The 27,800-nt window shown below is 46.8% G+C and overlaps 1 protein-coding gene across 2 annotated transcripts in view; it reads right to left on the bottom strand.

Annotated features, from left to right (window-relative positions):
• Positions 1-720: 720 nt before the first annotated feature.
• LOC138285514 (twist-related protein 2-like) overlaps positions 721-27,800 on the bottom strand; it is a 67,954-nt gene continuing 40,874 nt past the window's right edge. For both annotated transcript variants that reach the window (XR_011201605.1, XM_069225519.1), the window contains exon 2: positions 721-2,083. The gene's annotated coding sequence lies outside the window, so the exon portion shown is untranslated. The remainder of the gene's footprint in view (positions 2,084-27,800) is intronic.

A 27,800-nucleotide genomic window follows, 5' to 3' on the forward strand; every position in this document is an offset into this window, starting at 1 on the left:
CTAGAGGACAGGGTTCAGACAGCTGGGCAGAGCCACGTGTGGGTCCCTGTACTGGAATAATGATGAGGGCAGATGGATGCTGAAGGACAGGATTCAGCCAAAGAGGCATAGCTATGCACGCGGCTTTTGCACTGGACTAGCATAATTCGTATACACGTGATTCGTTCCTCAATCCACCTACTCTTGTCACAAGCGGGCAGTTGAAGGTTCTGGTAATCTCCAAGGAACAACCACTAAATTGTGTCTTCTGCTCTATACATATGGTTGTTGGATCACTCCACGCATGTAAGGCATCAGATGATATACTTTTATATAACAAACTAGTGCATACCTGGGAGATGTAGTCTTCACCTGCTTCAACTGAGACAGTTGAACTATTGCATATGATAATAATTTGTAAAAGGAAAGCCCAAGACCGGAAAAGGGTTCGGTGTCTGTGGAGTGTTCAAGACAGTCCAATTTTTAAACCTGATTGATTCAGCAAAAAGGTATAAATCTAAAGAAATACAGTTATTCCATCTTACAAGCTAAACAATGGGACAACATTTTTTTATCATCATTGACATGCAATTTATTTCATTAATTCTGGATCTGTCCCAAGCAGAATTCGACATAGTCCACCCTGAATGGTGTCCTTTCCTATCCCGTCAACTTCATTATGGGCTATCAGAGGAATGACAACTCATTTGAGAATTAGAAAATAGACCAATGACCAATGGAATTGTGCCACTCTTTATTGAACACTGAAACTTTCTGTTCACCTGGAAGAGAACGTCGTGGGCAATAAATAAGACAAACTGAGTCACAGACTCAGAAAAGAAAACACAGGAATGAACCATAACTGAACGAGAAACCAGGTCTTAATGGAAAGAAACTACAGAGACACAGACTTTTGGTAGAGGACTTGTTTTAAAAACAAATATTTTGAACCACTAATTAATTTTAACAACAAAACATATTCTATAGGCGTCCTGCATCTACTCTAAAGAGTTCCTTTTTCAGTCAAGTAGATAGTTGAAGCAAGGCTCGCTTGCTGCCTTTCTGAAAGCAATGTCCGTCCTAGGTTTTCATATCCACAGAAAGGCAACATGTCCAGTTTCACCAAGGTTGATAGGTGGGTAAAGAGTGGGGGCAATCCTTTAATGTTTTGGGATCAAGAAGTCTCCTTCACGATCTTTGGAAATAAGGACAATCCAACAGCCTTTGTTGACCGGGGTGACTCCTTCAATGCCTTTAGTAACCAACACAATCCAAAAAGTCTTTGGAACAAGATGACTCCTTCAATTCATTGGTAAAAAGGACATTTCATCTGTCTTTGGGAGTATCAAGACGTCTTCAAAGTCTTTGGAATCAATGCCAAGCAAACAGTTTTTTAGGAATGAGGGGAATTTTTTAAGATCTAAGGAAACCAATACAATACATCTGTCTTTGCGCTGTATGATAATTATGCAAACATTTTGGCAATGCAAAATGATTTATGGACTTTGGGAGTAAGAATTAAGAGAAGTACTTCAAGGGATTCAGATTTAATGGAATCCTTCAAGGGTGTCCTTAATGAAGGGTTCATTAAAGATCTTCATTCCAAGGACTATTCGTTGATGGTTTTGCACACAAGAGAAGTTATTAAAATATTTTTGGAAAAAATAAAAACTTTTTGAGATCTTTTAGTGATTGCTCAGTATCTTTAGGAAGATGAATAATTATTGACAGTGTGGGCTAAGAGAGCATTCAATGCTCTCTTAAAAGAACACGGATTGCTTTGGGGCACTCTTTGGTTATTGCAAGGAATTTGCAAAGACGTTGGACCAAGTGAAATACTTGAAGGTTCTGGCCACAATTAAAATCCCACAAAGTTTTGCAGTAACAAGAGGAACTCTAATGTTGTTAGAAATCAGGGAAGTATTTCAGGATCTCTGCAACCAATAGCAACCTTTCAAAGGCTTCAGTAATGAGGGGACTCCCGAAAGTACTCTTGAAAGTACTACAGAATGATTGGAACTCATATGCAATCTTTGGGATAGCAATTTTCATGTCTTCAAATTCCTTGATTAAGGTCTGTTCTTAACTCTTCATGCTTGACATCCTGAAACGAGAAACAAGACAAATTATAAAGTTAGCTTATTTATGATATGCTGTATGAGACTAACTCCATTTATTACGGACAAACATAGGGCCATCCCTCAATCCTTCGTAAAGGGGCATCCTTCCCTTTAGAAGAGTTACTGTTGTTTCTTAATCTAACCTTGAATTCCCATTGATGTTCTAACTAGACAGAGGCATCTCCTTTACTGTCATATTACCTGTACCTTTTTGTAGTCTGTAGCTTTATCAGCCATGTGCATTTTGCAGGTCCACTGAAGGTTAATTTTCTGCTGTAAGAGCATAAATGTATTCTGAAGTATTTTTAACTCTGTAAATAACATTCTCATTTGTTCATTATAGTGTGGTTTCGACTGTGAGAGTAGTCTCCTATTTAAAGATACTCATTTAGTCTTCCTGACTACAAGTCTGTTTAATCCCTTGGTTATTAGTTTTTTAGGTATCGCTTGGCAGTGCAGGTTTCGCCTGACCTTATATTATCACCAGGATAAGAACTTTAAGAAGCACTAATAAAAGATAAGTTTAGACTTTGCCCACATATTGACCTTCCTCTCCACAAGCTTTTGATTGGTCAGAAGGTGTGTACTTTCTCTAAAAAAGAGTGTGAATTGCACTTTTGGCCTTGAGGGACACCTTATGCTCAATACAGTAGGCAAGAGTTTATTATGGTGACAAGCCAATGATCAATGGTGATCTATTCTTAATGAAATGTTACAAAACAGTTTGTAGGCCTGACTTTACTGTGAATAGCATGTGCTAAAGCTTGCAGACAGGTGATGTTTAATATGGAATCTCACATATTACTACTGTAGACAAGGGTTTTGGTGTTGGTTAAACCCTCTGACAAATCCTGGGTGTAGAATATTTGCACTGTGATAATCCTTGGTAAGCCCCTTTAGGAGGGAATGTATATTGTTTTACTAAATGTAATGTTGTACATACTTGTAATTGCATAGACGTTCTGTGGGAAAGATCAACACAGAAGTCCGGAGTTGGTTATGGTAACAAACTAATGTAACTGGTCATGGGCCTGATTAGTTCATTGGGAAATACTATGCAAATGTATTATGTCTGATCTGTTTATTATGAAAGATTACAACAAAGGCAGTAAATTTGAATTATTATTATGAAAAATATGTCAAAGTCTATATGCTTTCAGGGTTATTACTCTCTGTCACAGCCCTTAGACAGGTATTTTGCCACATGGAAGTTCAGAGATTACTGTAATAGGCCAGGGCATTGGTGCTGGGCACCCCTCAGACCAACCCTGAAGGTAGGTACAAGATTTGCACTGTGATATTCCCTGTTAGATCCTCTTGAAAGTGTTCCTTATTGTTAGTGTCAAGTGTAATTTGGCTCATAGTTGTACATTTATGACTTTACTTCCTACAGGCTGCCTTGTTGGAAAACCTGTGCTCAGTTCAGTAGGTCTGAGTTGGTGACAAACCAATGATAAAGAGTATAGCTCTGTTTTGTTCATTGGATAATTCTATGTCAGATGCTCTAGATCTATTTATTATGAAAGGTTGAGACAAATGCAATAGGTCTGACCTTCCGAAAACCTATGCTGAAGCTAATAGGCATTCAAGGCATGTATTAAACCTGTTGACTAGTCTAGCATTTTCTTACATGGAATCTCATGAATTGCTATAGTATGAAAGGGTTTTGATGTGGTTACTCCCTCCTGCAGACTCTGGGGGTAGAGAATTTGCACTGTGACTATCTGTGTTAGGCCCTCTTAACTGTTAGGAGTTTAAATTGTTTTGTAACTGTAATTTTGTTTTTATGACCCAGCTGATGGTTGCCTTTTTGGGCAAGCTTGCACTGGTTATGAGGATAATCCAATGATAGAAGCTACAGGTCTGATTGGTTCATTGAGAAAATTTATCTCAGATGCCATTGATCTGTTTATTATGAAAGATTACAGCAAAGGCAGCAAGGCTGGCACATTCATTGTGAAATCCATGTGTTAAATGAAATTGAATTTTACATGTGGGTTGTTATTAGACTCTATACAGAATACACATTACCATTCCAAGGTTGCAGTTGCTGGTATATTCGTTTTGTACTGATTTTGTTTTGTTTATCACAAGCACATGCCCTCCATGTTTCACCATTGCCATTTTTTTCTTTTAATTTATCGTGTATGTTGCATTTGTATGTTTTGTTGTGTTTTATATTGTGGATGAGGGAGCAAGAGTACAAGAATGAGTCTGTGAGTGGGAGAATGGATGCGGGGTTCAAGGATGAGACACGGGATGCATGTATGATAAGCTAAGAGCCTAAAGTCACCTGTGACTACAATGCACTCTCATTTATAAACCAAAAATGTTAGCTTTGCCAGTTTTTTGTGCTTCTTGTACCTGTGAGTCTGTTTGCCTTCACATTCCCTTAATCACTGGGCTTTTCAAATGCCCATCAAACAATAACTGGTGTCACGGCCTTTTCTTACATCCCTAGTTTCCTTCTGAATGTTTACTGTGCCAGGTATTCTTAGCCAACTCCTCATTTCTTTGTTATTTGCATTTTCAAGCTGAGGTCTAAATACTTTGACATTCTGGGATCCTAGTCAGATAGGCTTCCTCCTTCGTTTTATTTACTTGCTCCTTTTTGTAGCCCTCATAGGTCCTAGTTATTTACAACCTGGCTGACTGTTGTTTGTTACTATGAATGTAGATGAACCAAAATGCCCGGGGTCAGACTCATTCTCATATAAATCTTTTTGCCTCTTAACAGCCACCTATGTTGTGGCGAGGGTTGTCCACTTTACCCTGGGAGGGGCGCGGGGCGGAAGGAGGACTACTTTCCAAATTCAAGCCTTGAGCACACCAGATATGATGCAAGCAACTGAAAATCTTTTGAATTTCCAATATGTTTTTGAATATGAAAACCTGGACAAACGTTCACCAAATTGTGATAGCACAATAGCCTTTCCCTCACTCTGTGGCAATAATATGAGTATATGTCAGTTATGTGTATTTCTGTTTTTTTGCTGCCGTCTCTGGAAATGGAGAATCCATCTAAAATAATTCACGTTTTAAAAAATAAAATGCACACGTGTTGTAGATATTATTTTCCCCTATGTTTGCAACATAGTGGAGAGTGTGCAAAAAATAAAGTAAAGGAACACAGAGCAGGAGCTGATGGAGCATGATGCACATGTAGGTGTGCCTTGGCCTGCCTACGTTTGTTGATCGCTCACAGACCTATCATTCATGCTGGGAAGAGATATAATAGCACACCCAAACACATCCCCATCAGATACCCACACGCTCATCCTCACACTGTCAAACATGCAAGCCCATTATCCGACACTCAAACCCAGCATCAAACACACAGAAGCACCTACATTCAGAAACTCAAAACTAATAATCGTACACTCATGCATGAACAATGATATCCATGCATAGCATCAGATACTCATACACACCATCACAGACCTGTGCACATCATCACACAACCACAGCGTCAGACAAGCACACATACCCTCAGAGGTCCACGCATCCAACTTCAAACATGCCCGCACTATTAGTGGCTTAGCGCTGATGCAGTGAGGTGACCTTTTGAGAGCTCTGCCAGCCGGGCTCTGTCTAGAGTCATCCTGACCCCCCAATGCTGCCCGGGGGGGCATGCCCTGTAGCTGGACGTGCTGCTCTAGAGGGTGCTCCCAATGATTTATCTGGGGGAGCAGTAGTGCTTAGGACAGCTGCCATCCAGAAGACGAGGCTGCGGCTGGGCAGGTGCTCCAAGATGTCGACGCCCAGTAGAGCCCAGTGTGGGCGACTTGCCTGCAACAGCGGTGACCAGCAGTGGAAGGGAGCAATCAGCACCTGCAGCTCTCTCCAAGATTGATGCGGTGGCCACTGAGCTGGGAGAAGAGCTTGGCGACCTGTAGATCCATAGGATCGCAACAGACGAGACCTACTCCTTCATGAGCAGCATCCACTCTGGAACCCTGACCGACCCCTACCACCAGTACATCTTCAACAAAGCCACACCCGAACTCTGCAAGACCATCAACTGCTGCCTAGAGTCAGCAACCTACCCAGAAGACTGGAAGCACACCGAGATCCGCCCACTTCCAAAGAAACCCACAGCCGACCCAACGGACCTCAAGAACTACTGCCCCACCTCGCTGCTACCCTTCCCAGCTAGGTTCGCCAAGAAAGCAATCAACACTCAGAAACGCCAACACATCGAGAACAACAACATCTTGGACATTTCCAAATCAGGATTCAGATCTAACCACAGCATCGAAACCGCCCTGCTCTCCACCATAGATGATATCCACTCCCTCCTCAACCTCGGACAAACAGCATCCTACTTGATCTTTCAGCTGCCTTCGATACAGTGTCTCACCACACACTATGCGCCAGACTCCACGCTGCAGGCATACGCGGCAAAGCCCTTCGATGGATACACTCCTTCCTGACAGCCTAAACACAGAAAGTCAGGCTCCTGTCACACCTGTCAGAGCCTACTGACATCAGCTGTGGAGTACTCCATGGATCACTGCTGAGCCCCATGCTTTTCAACATCTACATGATTCCACTCACCCCCATCGTTAGGATCTACGGTATGAATTTCATCTCCTACGCTGATGACACCCAGCTGATCAGCTCCCTGACTGAGAACCGCTCAACAGCCAAGAAGAACTTCAGGGACGGGATGGAAGCAGTGGCCACCTGGATGAGGGAGAGCTGCCTTAAGCTGTGACAAAACCGAGATCCTCATCCTGGGACCATCCTCATCAGCCGGGGACGACTACTGGTGGCCCTCAAAACTCAGCAGGCCCCCGACCCCAACAGGCCATGCTCAAAACCTCTGTGTCATGCTCGACTCAACGCTCACCATGACCAGACAGGTCAACTCCGTTGCCTCCACCTGCTTCCACACCCTCCAACTTCTATGGAAGATCTTCAGATGGATACCAACCGACTGCCGAAAAACCACGACAAACGTCCTAATCATGAGCAGACTTGACTATGGCAAAGTCCTTTATGCCGGAACCTCCAAGAAGAACCTGAACAAGCTGCAACAAATTCAGAATATCGCCGCTAGACTTGTCTTAAACATTCCCCGCCGAGAACACATCACAGAACACCTTAAAACCTCCACTGGCTCACTGTCGAGAAGAGGATCAACTTCTTACTCCTCATACACGCCTCCAGAACCCTCCACGACAGCGGACCCAGCTACCTCAACCACTGCGCCACCTGGTACTCCCCTTCGAGACCTCTCCGCTCGTCCCAGCAGTCGCTCGCCAACGTACCCTGCAAAAAGAAGTCCTAGGCTGGAGGAAAATCTTTCTCATACCTGGCAGCAAAAGGTTGGAACACCGTACCTCCTCACGTCAGTCGCCATTGCTGCCTCAGTTCAGAAAGGACCTCAAGACCTGGCTCTTCAACTGATCTCTGAGGACACACCCCTCAGCGCCTTGAGACCCTATGGGCAAGTAGTGTGCTCTAAAAATAGATGATTGATTGATTGACTGAAGGACGCCGGAGCACAGCTCACGCCCACGGAGCCCGGGAGCGGCAGCCGGGGCTTTGGGCAGATTCAGGCTGTAGCATGGCCCACTACCAAAAGACCCAGACTGAGGGCCAGCACAGGAATGGGAGGCTCATGAAAAGAGGAGAGCTGGAGAGACAAGTGGGTCCATCAGGCACCAAACCCTGCTCCATAGGTGGTGAGAGGGCGACTGGAGACCACAAATACTGGGAGAAACTTATGAGTGCCTGGCCTTCTCCACTTTCGTTAGTTCCCCAGAACTGCTGCAACTGAGAGAGCTGTGACATGAGTGACTGAGAGGCCATGTAGAGCGATCCCAAGTGAGCCCTACCAGCAGTACGTAAAGACTAATAAGTGGGTGCACAGGAGAGTGCACAGAAAGCATTCAGGCCTACCTCTTCCCTTGAGTATATTTCAACACTCTGTGTCCATAGGTGGAGACACTAGACATGCAGGAACTCACGAGAAACACCAGTCAGCCCCTGAAGGGTGTGTCTTCCCCAAGAAAACTTTCCACTTAATTTCTAGCACTCCTACCACATGCCATTGGGGAGTCCTGAGCCTGAAACATGTTGGGCGCAAAGAGGAGTGCTTTATAAACTACCGGTAGAATACCAACCCCGGCGCTCTTTGCTTTACCTGCTTCCACGGCAGATTGCTGGTGGCCCTTTGTTCTCCCCATACTAGCGTCCCTGGGAGGCGTATCTCAGATGCCGCAAAAACACTAGGGGCAAGATATACATGGACCGATGTAAAGAAGGACTCCAATTTCTAAAGATATATGACCTGCATCAATACAGACCACCCATATCAAACCTGATGAGACCTGATTTTTTGAGCATATTGCACCACTCCAGCAACCCATTCTTTATCCTCAGAGACACGGGGTGAGGAGAGCACAAATGCAGTTTTGCCTTACCATCTCCTGTGGTTAAGAAGTCTGCCTAAAATGCGCAGAGCTGGACCTAAGAGAACCTCATTCTCCAATGGAGGCAGTAACAATGGGGAAAACAGCAAAAAAAAGAGATAACCCATGAGGGGGTTGTGAGTACTGAATGGGACCCCCACAAGGCTCAACGCGCCAAGATATCTTGCAAGCCATAACAGCCTCTAGAGAAACTCTAGAAACAAAAATAGACACAGCCTACTAAGAGATGACCACCGTCAACTTGTGGAAAGAGTTACTGCAGCAGAAAGGGACCTCACTGGGGTACCCCCTGCTATCACTGAGATGACAGACTGCCTGACCACAATAGAGACCAAGATCTGGGCTCTGGAGCACCGCTCTGAAGATGCTGAAAATAGGTCACGCCACAGCAACATTCGGGTAGTAGGCCTTCCAGAATGGACAGAAGAAGACAACATGATAGACTACCTGGAGATTCTCATCGCATTGTAATTTCCCCTAGAGGGGCTATCACATTTCTTTGCCCTAGAAAGAACCCACTGAGTGCCAGCACGACCACCTTTAATGAAGCCAAAAAATGACTCCGCCAGATGGGATTGCAATACAGAATGATATTTCTGGCTGACTTGGAGTCACAACCCCTTGAGGGAGCCTGCTTCTTTCAATCCTCCAAGGAAGTCTGGGACTCAATTGATAAACATCCACAGCTAGGGCCCTGTGGCATACCTAGAGAGCAGCACCCCTGCAGGCCTTGGAAGATGAGGAAAGGTAGCTCACGAAATTCAGCCACACCAACAGAAGAAAAGGTCCGAGGGGAATGGAGAAGAGCAGTAGAGGCAGTGGCCTCACTAGAAGGATCAGACCCCGGATCACCAATGCACACACCTGAGGAAATTGCTGAGGACTCAGAATCAGACCTAGCATTTAGCATCTTGAATACCTCCAGTATCCTAATGCCACATATCACACCCAAAACGTCTGATAACATTATTTGATAGTTCGATCAGTTGTACCAAATTCTTTGGGCACTAACCTGCTCCCCTGACAATTCTGCTTATGCCTGAAGGGGGTCACATTTTACTGCGCACAATTGATCCACTCCAGGGCTACATGGTGCTATTCGACAGCGGATACTGGATGGAGCTCCGGAGCTAGGAGCATGTGATTGAGTCCCGCCCCTACATCCTAATACATGTTTTGCGGGGTCACATTTTATGGTTGTTTCTGTACTAGCTTGGATAACGGGCCCTGCCTGACTTGTTCTGGGGAAAATGAATTGGTTGGAAGTTTGTAGTTTGATAGGTCGGGGACATTGGAGTTGTATCAATCTGTGTAACTATTATATAAGCTTTGGAAACTTCTGGGGAAATGCGGGGAAGGGGAGGGCAGGCAGCAATCACGCTCATAGCATAGTTAAGCCTCAGGACTGCTACAATGATTTATAAGGTCCTCTCCTGGAATATTAGAGGTATGCACACAATGTCGAAGAAGTACAAAGACCTATCCTTTTTGCATAGATGAAGCGTACATATAGCATTCCTCCAGGGGACTCATCTCACCCTAAGGAAGGATTGGTGCTCCACCGCAGATGACGGGGCCAGGTCTATTACACTAGCTATTCTGCCTTTGCAAAGGGTGTACTAATATAGGTATGAGCAGTAGTTCTATTCCAGCATAATAATCACTTTGTAGGCCCTGAAAGGCGGTATAGTAGTAGTGAAGGGGAACTCGTGGGCAAGGATCTGACATTGATTAATATATACGCACCTAACCCAGACCAGGGCCCTTTTCTCTGATGATTGTCAGGCCCCCTTGCGCAGTACTTCACACACTCCACACTGATGGGTGGAGACTTTAACTGTGTGGCTGACCTGACCATGGAGAGGTCACACACCCCCGCAGGACTCTCCAACAATCAGAATAGCCCAAACCTTCTCGCACTGGCAATGAGATTGGGGTTTAGTGGACACATGGAGACTAATACACCCTCATACTCAGGATTACTCCTACTTTTCTAGCCTCTATAATTTGCATGTGAGGCTTGACACATTCCTATGGTCCACTGATGTACACTGTATGGTCTCCAATACAGAAGATTTGGTCCGCACGATAGCGGACCACAACCCGATCCTCCTCCACTTAGACTGGGACTGCCCCAGGACCCTAACATCCATATAGCACTTAAAACCAGAAGTGTTGGCAGATCAGGCATTCAGAGAGGAAATAAGATTTAAAATAGAGCAGTACTTTGGAGATAACGAGGGGACAGCGCCTTCCATTCAACTAGAATGGGATAATTTTAAAGTAGTACTGAGAGTCCAGTGTATGGCTACAGGACTAGGCATAAGGAGAACCTTATTAAGAGAAGTCCTGGAGGCAGAAGACGAACTCTGCCAAATTGAGTAGAAATGGCTAGGCAACCAAAGCCTACATCAATCCCTCCTAGACAAGAGAGAAGAGGTAGCTGTCAAAGTTGAGAGATTCTGCTGTTTTGACTGTTAGGAGTATGTGGCATGCACACATAGGGAGAGGGACTGGGTTAGTATGCTCCTGGCCTGTATAGTTAATCCTGCGATGTGAGGCTCACCTATACTGGAAATAGAATTGGAGGGGGTGACCAAGAATACAGTCAAAAAGGGATTAATAATTGCTTTTGCCAGTATTATACACACCTATATGAGAACACAGGTAGTCATAATGCAGAGACGATGGGAGCTGATCCTGCCCCCTTGAATCTCCTTCATCTTACACCAGAAGAGGCAGAGGCTCTCAGTGGGGCTGTCACCCAACAAGAAATACAGGTAGCTGTTAAGGCCATGGCCTGAGGTAAAACTCTGGGAACTGACGGGTTCCCAGTGGAGTGGTATGCCACTTAAACAGATCAACTAGCCCCTAACTAGAAGCGTTATATAATGAAGCCAGATCATCGGGCTATCTGCTGGCTTCTACGTGAGAAGCACTGATTACTCCATTACTGAAGCCAGGGACACCTCCCTGTGACTACAAGCCATATCGACCGCTCTCGATGCTCAACGACAATTATAAAATACTTAGTAAAATATTGGCTACTTGAATCTGCCTATACATGACCAGACTTATTCACCCCGACCACGCTGGCTTTTTACCTGGGCGGAACACGCCCCTTAACATTAGATGTCTTCTCTCTACATTAGAGCATAGGGATATTGACCATGAGAGAGCAGTGATGGCAGTTGATAGAGAGAAGGCTTTTGACAGCCTAGAATGGGAGTGCTTAAATGAGGTAATGACAAGTATGCAACTAGGGGAGGGGTTTTTAGCCTGGACTGGATTGCGCTACACGGATCCAACTGCTAGGGTCCGAAGGAACACAGTGATCTCACACAGTTACAAGTTGGGGTGAAGAACGCAGCAGGGGTGCCCTTTGTCGCCATTGCTCTTTGCCATGGCCATGGAGCCTCTGGACGCTCGTGCACAATTGGGAGTGCCCTTCCATGGATTGAATATAGAAGGGCGCTGACATAGGATAGCTCTGTATGATGATGATCTTTTAATATTCCTGAGAGACACATATAGCGAGCTAGAGAGGGCTAAGCTCATGCTTGAGGATTTTGGAATGTTGTTGGGGATTAAAGTGAACTGACGGAAATCTTGTGCATTACCAGATGCAGCCCCAGATACAAATCCCTCTGAGGACTTGGCTCCCTTGCAGTGGGCTCCTAGAAGTTTGCCCTACCTGGGTGTTAAGATTTACTACAACCAAACTGACCTTCTTGAAGGTAATGTGGATGGGGCTGTGCAATCCCTTAAATCAAGTATACATTTCTGGATAACACTTCCACTATCAGTGATAGGCAGCATAGCATTACTGAAGATGATCACCCTACCCTGTCTCCTATATTTTTTTGGGACACTCCCAATATGGATACCTTTGGCGGTATTTAGAGAGCTAGAATCCTTTTTTAAATCATTCATTTGGGGACCAGCCTGCAAACGGGTTGCCTTGGCTATGCTTCAAAGCCCTACAACAGAGGGAGGGCTGGCATTGCCAGATTTGATGTGTATTTCTTAACAGCCAGCCAGCCAGTTTTTACAATGGCTGGCTGTCCACCAGAGGCCTGACAGGTCTCTTGACTCATTTGTGCCCACACTGCCGGAACTAGTGAACACCCTACTGTGAGAGAGATCTCAGAGACTTTAGAGTCTGTCTTGAGCAAGGAAGTCCCATGCACACCAGAGCACTGCCAAATGAGTTGGTTCCCCCATACCTCTAAAACTAAAGCCACTAGTAAATTCCAAGACCTGACATTTCTGCAGGCAAACAAAGAGATTACGAGGAACTGGAAATCAGCGGGAAACACCCTTAACAACGCGTTACAAGCAACGCTGACGTTTCCCACTCCAGCGGAACCATGCTTGGCGGAACAACGCATGGCTTTTTCTGTGCCTTAACCACGCATGCGCCAAACTACGCATATGCGTGGTAATGGCACAGAAAAAGCCAGAGTGGATCGGGAGAGGACACAGTAAAGTAAGTGGGGCTGCGGCAGGGGTGGCGGTAGATTAAGTCCTTGGGGTGGGTTGGTTGATTATCTTTATTTTTTGGGGGCTTAGGGTAGGGGGGTCGTTCTATTTGTTTTAGAGGCAGGAGTGGGGGGGGTTTGTTTAGGGCTTAGGGTGGGGGAAGGGTAGTTTATTTTGAAAGGGGTGGGGAAGGTTTAAGGAAGGGCGATAGGAGGGAGGAAAGAAGAGGAAGGATCGGGAGAGGACTTAGTGAGGTAAGTGGGGTTGGGGCAGGGTTGGTGGGTAGTTTTTAGTAGTGGGGTGCATTTAGGGCTTAGTGTGGGTGGTGGTGTCAGTGTAGTTTAGTTTTTAGGGGTAGGGGCGGGGGGTTGGTGTACAGTTTCTTTGGGCCTCAGTGTTGGTGGGGGGGTCAGGTTTGTTTTTTGGGGGGGGCTCAGGGTGGATGGGGATGTTGTGGTAGTTTAGTTTTTAGGAGCTCGGTGCAGTCAGGATAGTTTATTTTTTTAGTGCTTAGGGTGGGAGGGGGGTTGGGGTAGTTTACCTATTTGGGGGAAGGTTTTAGGGCTCAGGGCGGGAGGGGTGTCAAGGTAGTTTCGTTTTTAGGGTGTGGGGGTCAGGGTAGTTTTTTTTATGGCTGAGGGTTGGTGGGGGGTCAGGATAGCTTTCTTTTAGGGCACAGGGCGGATGGGGATGTCGTGGTAGTTTAGTTTTATGGGGCAGGGGTGGGGGAATCAGGTAGTTTTTTTGTGCGGTTCAGGGTGGGGGGGGTCGGGGTACTTTAGCTATTAGGGGTGTAGTAGTATTGGGCAGCAGGGTGTGTGGGCGGGTTGCATGGCAGAACTACTCATGCCGTTTCCATATATGCCTTTACGTTACGAAATTCGTTGTGAAGGCATGTGCGATAAAGGCATGCGTGGAAACAATGCGGTTGTGGTTCCGACTGCGTTGCTAAGGCTTGCGTTGTTCTGACATGCGTGGTTCTATCATACAACCGAAATCAGCTGGGGAGCCCCATACACTAAAATGGCATTGAGAACTAGAAAAATAGGCGGCAGTAGAAGGACAAGTGCTGCTGCGGGAAGGTAGACGGGTAATAGGCACCATGGAGATGGCACGGGCTTGGGAAACCCTGGTGGCAGACCCGCAAGCTGTTTGCTTGGACAGGGAAGATGACACATAGAAATCTTCTCTTGCATTTGGAGAGGGTCTGGCTATCTTTTGTCTCCAGGGGTCTTGTTACTGGGCGCCCTGTCCTCCCTGACGAATCTCTGCACAACTAGGGCAATAGCCGTGGTCTGATTGAACTTAATTACCCAGGAGCACTGAAAAAGCGCTTATATTGATTACTTAGGAATACCATAGATGCAGCTATTGGGGTGACTGAATTTATTATTGTTTGTGGTTGATGGTTAATTGCTGTTACTGCAGGAGAAGGACGCAATTATATGCTCTCCATGTCTGACTCTGGAAAGTACCTGCAGTTTACTAAGCTGACATGTATGTTCAAGTTAAAGAGCATTCTAACGTTGCTAACACAAGGGTTTATGTAACTGAGGCTGGTCATTATGAAACGTATTAAAAAAAACATGCCAGCACAATCACCAGCAAACGCCACATAAACCATCAGATGTCAACATGAACCACTGCATGCCCACGGTGCCACCATCAAATGCCTGCACAGAGGCATTCCCCCAGTCTCATTGTCACCACCAGCATAATCACTTAAATTTAACTCCCATCAATGCCACATCATAAACCTTCATTAATACTCTACGCACAGTATTTTACTAACCATGTTTAATAAATCATTAAAACAGTACTTTAATTATGTTATATCAAGAACTATGAACACGTTATTCATACTGTTAGAAATTGGGTCTCTAGTTGGCAGAAGTATACACCCTTGTCCAAGTAGGGGCCACAATCCTTGTCAGGATCAGTAACGACACAATACAAATTATCCTGTGCTCACCCTCTGGTAGCTTAGCACAGAGCAGACAGACTTAAATTAGATGGCAATGTGTAAAGTATTTGTGCAATAGCTCGTACAGTGACACAGAAAAACACCACAAAAAGTACTCCACACCAGTTTAGGAAAATAAATAATATTTATCTGAATAAATTAAGACCAAAACGACAAAAATCCAATATGCACAAGTCAAGATATCACTTAAAGATTTAAATGAGTCTTAATCCTTATGAATCAGTGGTTGTATCTTTGTAACATACACTACTTAGGGGGTCGCATGGGGGTCACATAGGATGAGATGGATTTAAAAATAAGGTGCTGTGTCGCATTTTCCTGCGCTGCAGAGGCGATGCGTTGTTTCTTTGTACACTGCAAGGTGATGTGTCGATTTCGACAAGCGCAGCCTTGGTTCGTCACTGCTATGCAGGGATATTTTTACGCCCAGGGACGATGCATTGAAAATCCGTGATGCACTGGTACAAAGAAGCAGATGCTGCGTCAATCCGGTAGGCTATTCGGGGATTTTTCAGATGCAAGGCAGGTGTTGCCTCGATTTCAGTCATCATGGCATCAATTTTCCGATGCACTGGGGATTTTCTTCTCTTTGGTGAAGTCTTTGTGGCCCTGAGACTTCAGAATAGGAGCAAGCTCAATCCAAGCCCTTGGAGAGCACTTGTGGGGAAGGCATAGCCCTTCAAGCAGAGTCAGGGGCCAGCAGGCAGCAGGGCAACAAGCAGGGCAGCAGTATTTCTCAGCAAAGCAGTCTAGAGGAGTCTTTTGGGCAGCCAGGCAGTCCTTCTGACAGAGTCTAGTTGCAGGTCCAGAAGTGTCCAATTTTGAGGGTCAAAGACCCCGTATATATACTCAAAATGCCTTTGAAGGGGGGGAAACTTCAAAGAGTGGTTTTGAATTGCACAAGTTCCCCTTTCAACCCAGCCAGGATCCCTGTGGGGAGTTACCAGTCCTTTGTGTGAGGGCAGGCCACTGGCCTTTGAAGTGTAAGAGAAAGCCACTCCACGTTTTTTGCCCAGGAAGACCCATTCAATATGCAGATAAATGCAGATGTGACTCAGTGTCCTGTGTTTATGGTTCTCTTGTTGGAATGCACAAGGGCAGCTGTCATTCAGCACAGACCAGACGTGAATTGGAGACAGGCTGTAAGGCACAGATAACAGTAAGTACAGATAAATGCCCACTATCTAAAAGTGTCATTTCTAAAATAGTGATATTAAATCCAACTTCACCAGTAAGCAGGATTTTCTATTACCACTCTGGCCATACTAAACATGACAGTACTACTCCTTTCAGATCAGAATCTACCACATACAAGTATATTAGGGCAGTTCAAATGCTGGCCTATGAGAGGAGCAGGCCTCACAGTAGTGAGAAACAAATCTGTGAGTTTTTCACTACCAGGACATATAAAATACATAGGTACATGTCCTGCCTTTTACTTACATAGTACCTTGCCCAATGGGTTACCTAGGACCTACCTTAGGGATGACTTCTATGTAGAAAAATAGGCTTTTAAGGCTTAGCAAGTCGTTTTAAATGCCAAGTCGAAGTGGCAGTGAAACTGCATACACAGGCCTTGCAATGGTAGGCATGAGACATGGTTAAGGGGCCCCTTATGTAGGCACAAGCAGTGCTGCAGGCCCACTAATAGCATTTAATTTACAGGCCCTGGCACCTCCAGTGCAATTTAATAGGGACTTACAGGTAAATTAAATATGCCAATTGGGTAAGAGCCAATGTTACCATGTATAGGGGAGAGAGCACATGCACCTTAGCATTTATCAGCAGTGGTAAAGTGCCTGGAGTCCTAAAACCAGCAAAAATAGGGTCAGAAAAATGAAGGGAGGCAGGCATAAAGTTGGGGAATGACCACCCTAATACTGTCAGGTCTAACACATACTGAAAACCAAAGAGGAACTTTTACATACCCCTAAAATAATAACGTTTTGATATTCAATGCTTCTGTGTCAGGCAACAAGGATGGAGTTTTGCTTATTTGGATCTTGACGAGCACAGTGGAATGACACTTGAAATCCCTCATGCAGAGTTTTTTCAGGGAAGGAAAGGCTTTTGGCCCCTTCAGAGTGCAGACGCTGTTTGCACTAAGGTTTCACCTGTGCAGAGAATGCATTACGTGATGGTGTCCAAAAGATTGATTATAATGCCCAGCAAGCCATGAACTCTCACATAGTCTGGAGAGTGAGGGTGACCATCAAGGATATCAGGGTACTACTTTTCTTGTGTCGCACAGTGTCTTTGCTAGGCAATTGTGAGTCAATGTTGCTGCTGCCGGGATCCTGCTATACGGATATACATTTTTCCTTGCCAAAAACACTTGTTTCCTTTGAATTTGTACTGAAGAATAAAGGAGAAATGGTTCGAAAAGTCATGTTGTTGGTTAAAATTAACTTTGAACTATTTTTTGAACATTTATATAACGAGTCTTCTAAGAATGGAGTTATCATTTTACTAAGAGTTGTCCTGTGACAGAACAGTGGGGGGGGGAGGTTCCTAGCCTGAGCAAAGTCACTTATGTTAGGTATAAATGTAAAAGTATAAGGTAATAGAGTTCTGGTATATTTATGCCTGTTGCTAAGATTAAAGAATGGCAGCGGAGTTCTTATATTGTTGAGTATCTTGCGGTGCTACAAGACTAAAGTAGAAACTATAACTCATCTTTCACAGAGTGCATAGTGACGAAGCTTGAGGCAGTTATTTAAGTCAACATGGATTTGCAGTACCCATTATTCATATGTTCATTCATTATTCATTACAAGTGTTTCAGCAATGTTAAGAGGGTTGCTTCTGGCTATCAAACCACATCCTATTCCCTTCCAATGGGAGCCACGGTCCAGGAAAAGTGGTGTCACTGGAGTCACTTCTCCAGAAAACAGAATAATATTGCTTCTGTAAAACTGGGCCTTTTCCCTTCTCCAACAGGTACTTTTTGATGTGGTAGAAACGTATAAGAAATGTCAATCAGCCAAAACCCCATAATGCGCTTCAACTTGTGAAAAGGCCTGTGTATTCTGCTACCAGTCTGCATAACTTTAAAGGAAGTCATGCCCTTGTTGCCAAGTAGATTTAGGGCCTCATTATGAACATGGCAGTGCAGACTGCCATGCTGGCGGCGGCGGCAATTACTGCCACCGGCATGGTGGTCTGGACCGCCATTTAACAAACAAGGGAAGACTGCCACAGGCGGCCCTCCGCTACTGCGGCCAGGCAGCGTGATGATGGCGGAGTTCTCTATCTGACAGGGCAGCGCTGCAAGCAGCGCCGCCCTCCAGATAGAGAAGCCTTGTTCCTCCAGCCTTTCCTTGGCCGTTTCCCTCACCAGGGAAAGGCTGGCAGGAGGGGTGCTCCTGGGCCCCTGCACTGCCCATGCACTGCAGATTTACGGGCAGTGATATGCGCGACGGGTGCTGCTGCACCCGCCGCACTGCTGCATTGACGGCGGCTCCATGTGGAGCCGTAGCAATGTCCTAGCCCAGCATTCTGCTGGGCCGGCTGGCGGAAACACTGTTTCCATCCGCCAGCCCAGTGGAATGAATATTATATGGCCGGCGGAGTCTTCTAGGGGCTGGCGGACTATGCTTAGACTGCCAGCATGAACATGGCGAGGAATCCCGCCGTATTCATAATGAGCCCCATAGTCCATAACTTGGGTTTGAGTCTGCAAATTCAGCACATTTTTAAAAGGTTGAGCTCTCTGTAAATGCACCCCTTAACACAAAATTGTACACTAGTCTACACCTAAAGCAACAATATTGTGAGCACATAATGCACTTTTTATATTTTAAACAGTAGTCAAATATGTCTGTAGTTTGCAGACTTTAAATCAAGCCTGCAGATTCACAACACACCTTTATGGTTAGTGTAGTTATCACACTATGGCAGGGCGTGAAGTTTCATAGTTCACAAGTTTAAAAGTCCACTAGTTTTATAGTTTGTGAGCCAGCAACAGAGTCTGCAAACTAAAGCAGGAGGCACCTGAGTTTACATAGTTCATGAACCCTAGTGCAGAGTCCACTACAACAGAAAAGTACATAGCATGGTTCCACAAGTATCATAGTTCAAGTGAACTTCAGAACTTGGCCACAAGTGTTGGTATATGAGGAGGTTTGCACAATCTGTAAAGATTTTGTAGATCCTACATGATAGACTTTTTTTTTAATTTTTGAAAATTTTGAGGGGAATCCTTTGGGTCCTACCCCCATCCCTCTTGCAAATACCCTGTCCTCCTTTTTATTGTGCTGTATTCCTTTTCAGGGCATCTGCAGTGTATCCAGTGTAGTAAGCTAGTCTCTGGTTGTAGTGCCCCCCTTTTTTGCCTGTTGTCAGTGTGTCTGGACTGTAGTTCACTGGGATCCTGCTAACCAGGATGCCAGTGCCAGTGCTCTCTCCCCTATATGTGGTTGCTGCTGAACTTTTTACACCCACAGTTGGCATACTGGTGCATCCATGTAAGTCTCTAGTAAATGGTACTTGGGTACCCAGGGCATTGGTACACCACGGGTCTCCCATCGGCTGCAGCATATATTATGCCACCCATGGGAGCCCATGCAAACTGTGTCTGCAGGCCTGCCATTGCAGCCTGGGTGAACGGGTGTATGCACCCTTTCATTGCCAAACCTGGCCACTGCATTTAGACATTATAAGTCCCACCTCAGGTAGGCCCTTCATCCTAAGGGCAGGGTGCATGTCTCTAAGTGTGAGGGTATCCCTGCATGAGCAGGGTGCCCGTATAGACCCCAAGCCCATTCCTGGACTCTAAGTGCAGGGAAGCCATCTTAAGGTATGTAGTGTACACTGGTCAACACAAGTGGTCCAACTACTTAGTGGCTTCCCCGAACCTATAAATGTTTGGTATCAAACATGTTGGAACCATGCAACTACACTGATTTCAATGTTAGTTGCATGATACCATGTTCTTTGGGGGTTCCTTAGAGGATCCCCCAGTTCTGCCTGTGCAGCCTTACGGGGTCTAGCAGCCAGCCCACACTGCTGCTGACCCCAGACAATGTTCTTCCCTCCTGGTGGTGAGCCAGGCTCAGGCCGGAGAGGCAAAACAAAGGATTTCCTGCAAGGGAGAGGTGTGACTACCTCACTCTTCTGTGTATTAAGTGCCTAAGGGCTGGGGTGGCCTCTGCGTGGCACCAGGCTGCTTTGAAAGGCACATTTGGTGCTCTCCTTGCATAACCTGGTTTGCACCAGTTCAGTAACCCCGGTTCATGCTCTGGCTTATAACCACAGAAAGGACAGGGGAGTGACCACCCCCCTGTCCAGCTCCTTCCCTGGGGAGGTGCACTGAGCCCTGCCAGGTGGCCAATTGATTATGCCATCTTGGAAACAAGATGGGCAGAGGCCCCTGGGAGCATCTGACTGGTTAGGCTAGGTATATGACTTCCCTGGCCCCCTCTGATAGGTACATCACTTCAAAAGTGACCAACCCCCTTTTAGGGTTACTTAAGTACTTAAGGGCTCCCCTGTGGGAGGGTACTCAGATTCATCGAGCACGACTCTCCAAGGAACTGTCTGCAAGACATCTTCTGCTCCTGGCCTCTGGAACTACTGCTTGTCTACTTTGGAACTGAAACACATCTGCTTCTGGTGGGAGGGCTCCCGTTGCAACATTGTTTCTCTGGATCCTGCAAGAATTCTGCAACATCCAAGGCTGTGCATCCTCCAGGGTCACAAGGACTCTGTTTGCACCTGGAAGCACGAAGGAATCTCCCTTGGAGTGAAGGACTCACTCCCCTGCATCTGCAGGCACCTCAAGACAACGTCGACCGGCTACTGGGGTCGGCTGTCCCATGGACATCTGAAGACACTGCTTCACAGGTGGTGAGTCTTTGGCTTCCTCAGGGTCCTGCTTGTTTTTTAACCAGCATAGGAGACTGTGGGCCCCTGCTCCTGCCACTGGACTGGAACCCCTGCGCACCGCGACTGTTGCACTTGCCAAGTCTTGTTGACTCTTCCTCCAGAAGATCTTCAGGTGGCAAGAAGCCCTGGCATCCAGCACTCTGCAACTCAAAGATCAGCCCTTGTTCTGTAACTTCTGCGACGTGGGACTTCTGTTTTGTCATCGCCTGTGAGTCACTTGTTGGGGTACATCGACTTCTACTGGGCTCCCTGTGTGCTGAGGGCCAGCCCTGACACCTCCTCAAGGGTAGAGTCTCCTGGACCTTGCTAGTCCCCAAAATTCTGCAAATACTTCTTCAGCTCCTGCTTGCATTTGTCAGTGCTTGTTGGTGACCTAGCTGGTCACTGAAGCTCCTGCAATCCGCAATCGTCAAGGGACAGCTCATAGGTGACTCCTGGGATCTTCTGCAGCTCCTGAGACCCCGAGCTGGACTTCTTCTTCCACCGACTTGCAGGAACTTCACCACCCGGAGGATGGGCATTGCCACCTGCACCACCTAGGCAACTCCAAGGGTGCTGGACTCTGGCCCCTTCCTTTGTAGGCCCTCCTGGGTTCCACTGGCCTGGTCCACAAGTTGTGACAGCACCTACACAATCTGAGGCATCCACTGTCTTCCGAGCCAGTCCCTTCTCCCTTCTGCATCCGGGTCCCTGGTGTAAGTACACCTGTCTTCTGGGTTTCCTGGGGAGGGGGTACTCTCCAACCTACCTCTCATCTGCTGGTTTCCTCAGGGTCCACTGGGAAAGTTCCTGAATCCCACGAACTCCAACCACAACTCTCTGCAGTAGCCTATGGGATGACTGGATGGGTAACAACCTTGCACCTAGTCCCTGGGGACACTTACTGTACTTACCTCTGGTGTTTCTATCTACACCCCCCCCAACTAACTACCACACGTACCTTGGTTGGGTTCACTATATGACATTCCACTTTTTTAGTATATTGTTTAGCACTCCCATATGGCCCTGTATATTTTTATGCTATTTCTGTAGGTTATTTTGTGTATATATTGTGCGTATGTATCTCCAAACAGAGATGTACCAATGCTAGTCTAGTAGTAGTGCTGTAATAAAGTATCCTTTATTTTTGCTACATTTGTATGGTTCTTTCATTGTGAGTGAGGTACTGTCTGACTACTGTGGTATTGCAAGTGCTTTATATTCCTCCTGGATAAGCTTCAGATGCTCGCCTCAGCTACCCCTAGAGAGCTTTTGCTATTTGCACACCTATTCACTATCTCTAAGGGCTGCCTCGACTCAGTATAGGGTGCCACACCATAGGTGTACACTATAAACTGAGCTAGCCTCCTACACCCTGCATTCTGTAAAGGTAGCAGCAAAAGAACATTTTCTCTTGCAGTGAGCCAATACAAAAGCTCAAATCTGAAACTCGATTCTGAGTTCATGGACCCACAATCTATTAAGTTTGGCCTGTTTATTAAATTTGAATTTGAGGACGGTCCTTGAACAAAAGTTTGAGGACAGTTTGTAAACACTAGGTCATGTATCTCTATTATTTAACTCTTTCAAGCACACTGATATGTTTTAATGCTGTTTTTTATTAAAACTACTGTACAGTAAAGAACTGTTTTGCACCAAACCAAGCAGCTACCCCATTTAACCAATTGTGTGTCTGGGGAGGGGGTTGTAGGAGGAGAGTCATTGAGTGGTCTTAACTTCTCATCTTGTCCAAGGGTGGGGGAGTATTTGTTGCCCTATCCTGGTCATGCCCAGCCATTGAGAGAGGTGTTTTAATCTTACCCTCCCAACTGCAACTCTCCCTCCATGATCATCCCTGCATTGCTCATTCACGAGGTGGCAGTGAGCGGTCTTAACCATCCTCCCACCTCTGCACAAGGGTGGGTGTGTGCATTTGTTCCTTCCACTCCATTGTGCCTAAAGCTGGTGAGAGACGGTTACAAAATGCTTCCAAGGAAGTTGGGCTCTCCCCTGGTGTTTGCAATTACGAAAAGGGCAGATGCTCTGGGCCTCCTTCATCCCTGTTGATTTTTGGGTGAAGGAGGTCTCGGACAGTGAACAGCTGTGTAGGTATCCTGCTAACTATTGTGAATGGACCACCAGGGTTGTGTTCAACTATCCCACGAGTATTTTCACCCACATTATAGCAGCTCCTATTGAAATCATTAGTGTAATGCCAAAAGTTGTTTCCGAGCCTCTCCCGGAGAATGAGGTGTGAGGTGTTTGCCAGCCCCATCGCCTGGCCTAAGGCAGGGGTCCAAGAGCAGCCTTATTCTTCATCTCGGCGTAGGGTGGGGGGTGAAAGTCCTCCTTCCCCTTACTTTGCACAGAAACAGTGTGAAGAGCAGTGTCCTGTCGCACCCTCTTCCCTACCTAATCGCAGGCAGTGGATAATGTAACCAAGCAAGCTGTGTATCATTGTATACATTATTTTCCTCGCCACTTGGCAAAACAGGCAGAGGGGTCACACCGGTGCCACCATCCTTGGGGAAGATTGGCCGGAGGGTACCTAAGTCTATCTTAGGTGAGGGCCATAAAAAGCCTACTAATGCCACTGGACATCGCAGGGGGGCAGCAAAGGCACCGCCTTCCGCCCACCCTTGGACAAGGCAGAGGGATGATGGTCAGGGCATATTAATAACCTCCTCCCCTAACAACAAAAATAATTAATTGGGACCCCTACCTTCCCAGGCCCTTATGCATGCCTGGAGTGATAAAAACAATCCTCTCCTCTTTTGGCATTGCTGTTTTTTTTCTGGAGGTTGAGCCAAGAGGTTCCTTCTTGGCTGTTTGGCAAAGCCAAGGGGGATTTTCTCTCATAGCAGCCCGGTGGGGGTGGCAGTAAAGGCCTGTTTGTGTTTTTGGATCTCTCCCTGGCCTGCGTGGCAGGACAGGGAGAGATCTGCATAAGTTCCTCCTACTTATGCATTATTCCGCATCATCTTTCCATACATATTGCATCTATTTTTTTTTGTTTTATTTCAATGTTCCTGAACAGTGGGAGGCCCTGTGAGTGTGAAATTTCTTGAACTGATGTGGTTCTCGAACATTCAGCCATTGTTTGTTAACACAAAAGGACATATATAGCTTTGACACGTGCATACTAAACGCACTTTGGTCTCTGTTCTAGAAGCGATTTAAGGCGACATCCCTCCACTTCCAAGGCCCTTCCTTTTGGAATGTTTTACCTTTGACTTTCCTCCCCGAGAAACTCTCCAGAAAGTTCAGAAAGCCCTTACGATTCACGGCTGACACTGGCTCAACATCCATCTTATGTCGCAATTCCCCCCTTCCTCGCTTTCGCCCCCACCCTACTTTTTGGAGAGATTTCATTTGAAGCATCTGCTAGAGCGTCCTCACCCTGTCGAGAAACAATAAATACATATTGAAATACAGGAGTTGGCAGAAGCCTGGAAGGAGCAAAGCACAAACAGTCCCTGGGTGTTGCCCCATAAGAAAGAAAGCTTCGCTATTCTAAGAAGAGCTATAATTTTCTCCCAGAAACAATAGGTACTGATGGGATACACACATCCCTCCTACATGCTTCAGAAAAGCCCCACATACTACTGCTTTTTTTTTTTAGCAATTTAAGGCCACTTTGGAGGCAAAATTAATCACACAACTTAAATAATCTATTACAATTCTGCGTCCCATTGAATAATTGAAGATGAGAGGTCACAATGTGTGGTAATATCCTGCCACGTGGCTTACTGACACTCCCATGGGTACTGCTTTTTTTTTTTTTGTTATAAAGAAATTTTTATTGATTTGCATAGAATTAAAAAATTGATACATACATACATGTAACTGGGTGCCAACGGGCGCCTAACGGGCGGTCAACCCCAATGTCCCAGACAACACAATAGAACGAGAGTTGTGCGCTGTTTTGTTAGAGTAACCCCATGAGTGACTCTCCCCGGTTAGGGGGAAGGGGGGACCACGCCGACCCTCCCCGGTGTAATGTTGTTCGGTGATGTAGGGAGGATTCACACTGCGGACTCCCACTTCCCCCAAATCCTGTTATATTTGTTCGGGCAACCTCTGGCTTCATACACAAGTTTTTCACGTTGCGCACACCAGTCCACCCCTCGCCGCCATTTAGTCAAAGCTGGTGCACCTCTGGCTTTCCAGTCAGCTGCAATATCTCTTTTGGCCACTAGGCATGCCACCCCAAGGAAGATTCGGTCCGGTCTCCTCAACCCAATATCTCCCATGACCCCCAGCAAGGAAGGCCTTGGCGCAATCGCTATGTCTTCCTGCAAGACCCCGGATATTTCCCGGATGACCGCCCTCCAGTAGGCCGCTATGACTGGGCAAGCCCATACCATGTGGTAGAAATCGGTTTCCGGGTTCATACATCGGGGGCAGTTGGCTGTGGACCGAAGACCCGCTCTGTGCAGTGTGGTGGGTGTGAGGTAAGCTGTGTGGAGGTAGTAGGTCTGTATCAAGCGGAAGCGAGAAGCCATTGTTAAGGTTCGTGGGGCCATCAGAGCCTCCTCCCAGTCCCCGTCTCCCATAGAGCCCATCCATCCCTCCCACTTCTGGCGAAGCCCCTCCAGGGAACCAGCAGTATTGGCCACCAAGGTGCGATATATCTGGGAAACACCTCCCCTGTCCAGGTTCCCCATCAGTGCCTTAGCCTCCATAGGGCTGTACTCAGGTATGTTATCCCCAGCTTGGACATGTACTAGTAGGGCGTGGCGGAGCTGGAGATATTTGTGAAATCGTGTCTTGTTTAGTGAAAAGAGTTTCTGGAGGTCCTCAAAGGATCGAAAGTGCGACCCGTCCCAAACATCGCCCAATGTGGAAATACCTATGTTGTCCCATTTCTGGAATCCCTCCAGACCCACCACCTCCACCAAGTGTCTCCCGTACCATAGCGGGGTCTGCCGGGTGAGGCGTCTCCACCACCCCGACACCTTATGGGCCGCCCGCCATCCCAGGAAAATCACCCTGGTCACATCTGGGACCTCCCGGGAAATCGGGCCCCCGTACAGGATATCAAAGATCCGAGGGTAGCTCAGCGTCTGGAGCTCTAGCCGAAACGCCGGGTCTGTCCATCCACTCCCCATCCAGTCATTAATCACGAGCAGGTGCATGGCAAGGTAGTAGTAATGGATGTTGGACATGCCTAACCCCCCGTCGTAGACATCTCTCTGGCAAGTTTTGAGCGCCAGCCGGGGACAGGTGCCGTTCCATATGAATTGGCGCGCTGATGAGTCCATCTCCCTGAACCACTTCATGGGGATAGGATGTGGGAAGTTTTGTAATAGGTAAAGGAGCCTGGGAAGGATCATCATCTTATAGAGTGCTATTCTTCCAAGCAAGTTGAGGGGGAGGGTCCTCCAGCGCTGGAGGTCATTTTTGATTCTTCTAGTTAGTGGTGTGATGTTGAGTTCCCATGCTAGTTCAGGGAGTAGTGAAACGTGTATACCCAAGTATTTAAAACTGTTCCTCCGCACCGGGATGTTTTGTTGCCAGTCCACACAGTCTCTGGAGTGGTGGAGGGGGACCAGTAAGGACTTGCTGGGTTTAGGACCAGCCCCGAGGCCTCCGCAAAGAGGCCCAGAATCTGTAGAGTGCGGGGGCCACTCTTGGCTGGGTTAGAGATGTACAGTAGGACATCATCTGCGTATAATGCCACACGATCCTCTGGGCAAGCAGGCTAAGACCAGCCCTCAATCAGGGGGTCCTCTCGCAGTAGCATCGCCAAGGGCTCTATTATTAGTGCGAAGAGTAGAGGGGATAGTGGGCATCCCTGTTGTGTGCCACGGCCAATGGAGAAGGGGTCAGAGACCACCCCATTCACCTGAACCCGAGCCGTCAAATTGGAGTAGAGTAGCCTCACCAGACCTCGGAATTTAGGTCCGAGTCCGTTTTTTTGTAGCACGAACTCAAGGTAGGACCAATCTACCGTGTCGAAAGCTTTTTCAAAATGGAGTAAAAGCAGAGCCAAGGGGGTACGGGACAGGATCTTGTGGTGTGCCAAGGCCAAATGTAGTCGTCTAATGCAGTGCCTAGTGCTGCGGGTGGGCATGAAGCCACATTGGTCAGGATGCACCAGTGTGGGCATTACCTCCCTCAGTCGGGAGGCGAGGATAGAGGACAGGACCTTGATCTCGTGTTTAGAAGTGAGATGGGCCGATATGCCGAACAGTGTCGCGACCGGGGTTGGGTCTTGGGGATCACTACAATTGTAGCCTGATCGATCTCAGAGGGGAAGCGGCCTCGTCGCTCAGCTTCCTCGTACATACTGAACAGGTGGGGACCCAGAATATCACCGCATTTACTGTATAATTCTGCCGGGAATCCATCCGGCCCTGGGGTCTTGCCCGAGGCCAGGCTGGTAATCGCGTTGGCAATTTCCACGAGGCTAACAGGCTCGTCCAATCTGTTCCTAGCCGCTTGGGAAACTCTGGGAAGAGTTATATCGTTTAGAAGGGGGGGGACTCCCTTTCAACGGTGGGTCAGGGGTGCTCCGCGTTTAAGCGTGCGTAGTAGGAGGCAAAGCTTTGTGCGATTTTGATGGGAGTTTTAGAAAGGGAACCCGAGTCCTCCATGATTTCAGGTATAATTCTATTAGCCAGAGGATGGGTGGCCAGCCAACGTATAAGTTTCCCATTCTTATCCCCCCAGCCATACACTCGGGCGGCTGAGGCCCTCCACATATGCTTTGCTGATTCTAGCACTAGTTGCTTGATTTCTTCTCTAACAATGGTGAGTTGTCTCAGGCTAGATGCCGACGCTGAGGTCGTTTGCTGGCGCTCCAGGTTTAATGCCCTGGCCTCCAATTCAGACACTCGTGAGTTTCGAGCACGTTCACGCGAGCGGAGGAGATATTTGGCGTGTCCCCTGAGAGTGGCCTTGCAGGCGGCCCATATTGTACCTGGA

The sequence above is a fragment of the Pleurodeles waltl genome, chromosome 3_1 (genome assembly GCF_031143425.1).
Source record: "Pleurodeles waltl isolate 20211129_DDA chromosome 3_1, aPleWal1.hap1.20221129, whole genome shotgun sequence".
NCBI classification, from domain to species: Eukaryota; Metazoa; Chordata; class Amphibia; order Caudata; family Salamandridae; genus Pleurodeles; species Pleurodeles waltl.